Source organism: Triticum urartu, chromosome 7A, assembly GCF_056163025.1.
Source record: "Triticum urartu cultivar PI428250 chromosome 7A, HENAU_Tu73, whole genome shotgun sequence".
In the NCBI taxonomy this organism is placed as follows: Eukaryota; Viridiplantae; Streptophyta; class Magnoliopsida; order Poales; family Poaceae; genus Triticum; species Triticum urartu.
The window spans coordinates 82,279,568-82,284,851 of NC_141879.1; positions in this window are offsets into that span (position 1 = coordinate 82,279,568).

Sequence of the window (5,284 nt, forward strand, 5' to 3'; positions counted from 1 at the left end):
CCGGGATTGGTGCTAGTAGGTTGCTAATAGTGTTAATTACTCCTTGTAGTTGATGCTAGTTGGTTTAATTGGTGGAAGATCATATGTTCAGATCCTTTATGCATATTATTACCCCTCTGATTATGAACATGAATATGCTTTGTGAGTAGTTGTTGGGGAACGTAGTAATTTCAAAAATTTCCTACGCACACGCAAGATCATGGTGATGCATAGCAACGAGAGGGGAGAGTGTGATCTACGTACCCTTGTAGACCGACAGCGGAAGCGTTAGCACAACGCGGTTGATGTAGTCATATGTCTTCACGGCCCGACCGATCAAGCACCGAAACTACGGCACCTCCGAGTTTTAGCACACGTTCAGCTCGATGACGATCCCTGGACTCCGATCCAACAAAGTGTCGGGGAAGAGTTCCGTCAGCACGACGGTGTGGTGACGATCTTGATGTACTACCGTCGCAGGGCTTCGCCTAAGCACCGCTACAATATTATCGAGGAGTATGGTGGAGGGGGACACCGCACACGGCTAAGAAAACGATCACGAGGATCAACTTGTGTGTCTAGAGGTGCCCCCCTGCCCCCGTATATAAAGGAGCAAGGGGGAGGAGGCCGGCCCTAGGAGGGGCGCGCCAAGGAGTAGGATTCCTACTCCTAGTTGGAGTAGGTTTCCTCCTTTCCTAGTCCAACTAGGAGAAGGGGGGAAAGGGGGGAAGAGGGGAAGGAAGGGAGAGAGGGGCCGCGCCCCAAACCCCTTGTCCAATTGGGACTGGGCTTGGGAGGGGCGCGCGCCACCTCCTGGTCCTTTCCACTAAGGCCCATTAAGGCCCATTGCTTCTTCCTCGTATTCCCGTAACTCCCCGGTACCTCCGAAAATACCCGAATCACTCGGAACCTTTCCGATGTCCGAATATAGTCGTCCAATATATTGATCTTTACGTCTCGACCATTTCGAGACTCCTCGTCATGTCCCCGATCTCATCCGGGACTCCGAACTCCTTCGGTACATCAAAACTCATAAAGTCATAATATAACTGTCATCGAAACCTTAAGCGTGCGGACCTTACGGGTTCGAGAACAATGTAGACATGACCGAGACACGTCTCCGGTCAATAACCAATAGCGGAACCTGGATGCTCATATTGGCTCCCACATATTCTACGAAGATCTTTATCGGTCAGACCGCATAACAACATACGTTGTTCCCTTTGTCATCGGTATGTTACTTGCCCGAGATTTGATCGTCGGTATCTCAATACCTAGTTGAATCTCGTTACCGGCAAGTCTCTTTACTCGTTTCATAATACACCATCTCGCAATTAACTCATTAGTTGCAATGGGCTTATGTGATGTGCATTACCGAGAGGGCCCAGAGATACCTCTCCGACAATCGGAGTGACAAATCCTAATCTCGAAATACGCCAACCCAACATGTACCTTTGGAGACACCTGTAGAGCTCCTTTATAATCACCCAGTTACGTTGTGACGTTTGGTAGCACACAAAGTGTTCCTCTGGCAAACGGGAGTTGCATAATCTCATAGTCATAGGAACATGTATAAGTCATGAAGAAAGCAATAGCAACATACTAAACGATCGGGTGCTAAGCTAATGGAATGGGCATCTCAATCACATCATTCTTCTAATGATGTGATCACGTTAATCAAATAACAACTCTTTTGTTCATGGTTAGGAAACATAACCATCTTCGATTAATGAGCTAGTCAAGTAGAGGCATACTAGTGACACTCTGTTTGTCTATGTATTCACACATGTATTATGTTTCCGGTTAATACAATTCTAGCATGAATAATAAACATTTATCATGATATAAGGAAATAAATAATAACTTTATTATTGCCTCTAGGGCATATTTCCTTCAGTAGTTATGTTTGTTCCTGAGGACAAGGGAGAAGTCTTGCTATTAGTAGTCATGTGAAATTGGTATTCGTTCGATATTTTGATGAGATGTATGTTGTCTAGCCTCTAGTGGTGTTATGTGAACGTCGACTACATAACACTTCACCATTATTTGGGCCTAGAGGAAGGCATTGGGAAGTAATAAGTAGATGATGGGTTGCTAGAGTGACAGAAGCTTAAAAACTAGTTTATGCGTTGCTTCGTAAGGGGCTGATTTGGATCCATATGTTTCATGCTATGGTTAGGTTTACCTTAATACTTTTGTTGTAGTTGCGGATGCTTGCAATAGAGGTTAATCATAAGTGGGATGCTTGTTCAAGTAAGAACAGCACCCAAGCACCGGTTCACCCACATGTCAAATTAGCAAAGTACCGAACGCAAATCATATGAACGTGATGAAAACTAGCTTGACGATATTCCCATGTGTCCTCGTGAGCGCTTTTCCTTATATAAGAGTTTGTCCAGGCTTGTCCTTTGCTACAAAAAGGATTGGGCCACCTTGCTGCACTTTATTTACTCTTGTTACTTGTAGCTTGTTACAAATTATATTATCACAAAACTATCTGTTACCACTTATTTCAGTACTTGCAGAGAATACCTTGCTAAAAACCGTTTATCATTTCCTTCTACTCCTCGTTGGGTTCGACACTCTTACTTATCGAAAGTACTACGATAGATCCCCTATACTTGTGGGTCATCAAGACTCTTTTCTGGCGCTGTTGCCAGGGAGTGAAGCGCCTTTGGTAGGTGGAATTTGGTAAGGAAAATTTTATATAGTGTGCTGAAATTTACTGTCACTTGTTACTATGGAAAGTAATCCTCTGAGGGGCTTGTTCAGGGTATCTTCACCCCGACCAGTAGAGCAAAGAGTTGCTCCTCAACCTACTGAACCTATTGAAAATGAATATGAAAATGAAATTCCTTATGAGTATCCTTCGAGTATGATAGAAAAACTGCTAGCTAATCCTTTTACAGGAGATGGAACAAATCATCTTGATGAACACCTAATATATGTGGATGAAGTTTGTGGATTATTTAAGCTTGCAGGTATACCCGATGATGTTGCTAAGAAGTTCTTCCCTTTATATTTGAAGGGAGACGCATTGACATGGTATAGGCTATGTGATGATACGAGATCATGGAACTATAGATGATTGAAATTGGAATTTCATCAAAAGTATTACCCTATGCATCTTGTTCATCATGATCGCAATTATATATATAATTTTTGGCCTCGCGAAGGAGAAAGCATCGCTCAAGCTTGGGGGAGGCTTAAATCAATGTTATATTCATGCCCCAATCATGAGCTCCTAAGAGAAACGATTCTTTAAAAATTTATGTTCGGCTTTCTAAAAATAATCGCACCATGCTCGATACTTCTTGTGCTGGCTCTTTTATGATGAAGACTATTGGATTTAGATGGGATTTATTGGATAGAATTAAACGCAACTCTGAAGATTGGGATCTCGACAAAGGTAAGGAGTAAGGTATGACACCTAAGTTTGATTGTGTTAAATCTTTTATGGATACCGATATTTTCCGTAAGTTTAGCACTAAATATGGACTTGATTCTGAGATAGTAGCTTCTTTCTGTGAATCTTTTGCTACTTATGTTGATCTCCCTAAGGAGAAGTGGTTTAAATATCATCCTCCCATAGAAGTAAAAGTAGTTGCACCTATTAAAGTTGAATAAAAGACTATCACTTATAATGATCCTATTGTTCCTACTTCTTATGTTGAGAAACCACCTTTCCCTGTTAGGATAAAGGATCATGCTAAAGCTTCAACTGTGGTTCGTAAAAGCAATATTAAAACATATACACCTCCTTAGAAAGTTAAAGTTGAACCTAATATTGCTATTGTTAAAGATCTCTTGTCTGATAATATAGATGGGCATGTTATTTACTTCTGTAATGAAACTGCTAGAATTGCTAAACCCCGTGATACAGATAAACCTAGACCTGTGGTAGGCATGCATGTTATTTCTGTTAAAATAGGAGATCATTGTTATCATGGCTTATGTGATATGGGTGCTAGTATTAGCGCAATACCTATTGACTTATACAAAGAACTTATGCATGACATTGTACCTGTTGAGTTAGAAGAAATTGATGTTACTATTAAACTTGCTAATAGAGATACTATTTCACCAATGGGAATTGTTAGAGATGTTGAAGTCTTGTGTGGGCAAAATAAATATCCTGCTGATTTTATTATTCTTGGTTCCCCACAAGATAGCTTTTGTCCCATTATATTTGGTAGACCCTTCTTAAATACTGTTAATGCTACCATAGATTGCACTAGGGATGTTGTTACTGTCGGCTTGGATGATATGACTCATGAGTTTAATTTCTCTAAATTTAGTAAACAACGCCGTGAAGAAGAATTGCCTAGTAATGATGAAATTATTGGTCTTGCTTCTATTGCCGTACCTCCTAATGATCCTTTAGAATAATATTTGCTAGACCATGAGAATGATATGTTTATGAATGAAAGAAGGGAAATAGATGAAGTATTCTTTAAACAGGAACCTATGCTGAAACACAATTTTCCTGTTGAAATCCTAGGGGATCCTCCTCCACCTAAGGGTGATCCCGTGTTTGAGCTTAAACCATTGCCTGATAATCTTAAATATGCTTATCTTGATGAAAAGAAGATATATCCTGTTATTATTAGTGTAACCTTTCAGAGCATGAAGAAGAAAGATTATTGAAAACTCTGAAGAAACACCGTGCTGCTATTGGATATACTCTTGATGATCTTAAGGGCATTAGTCCCACTCTATGTCAACATAAAATAAATTTGGAAGCAGATGCCAAACCAGTTCGTGATCCTCAACGACGTCTGAATCCTAAAATGAAAGAAGTGGTAAGAAAAGAAATACTAAAGCTTCTGGAGGCATGTATAATTTATCCCGTTGCTGATAGTCAGTGGGTAAGTCCTGTTCATTGTGTCCCTAAGAAGGGAGGTATTACTGTTGTTCCTAATGATAAAGATGAACTGATTCCATAAAGGATTATTACAGGTTATAGGATGGTAATTGATTTCCGCAAATTAAATAAGGCTACTAAGAAAGATCATTACCCCTTACTTTTTATCGATCAAATGCTAGAAAGATTATGCAAACACACACATTACTGCTTTCTAGATGGTTATTCTGGTTTCTCTAGAATACATGTGTCGGCTAAAGATTAATCAAAGACTAATTTTACATGCCCTTTTGGTACTTTTGCTTATAGACGTATGCCTTTTGGTTTATGTAATGCACCTGCTACCTTTCAAAGATGCATGATGGCTATATTCTCTAACTTTTGTGAAAAGATTTGTGAGGTTTTCATGGACGACTTTTCCGTCTATGGATCTTCTTTTGA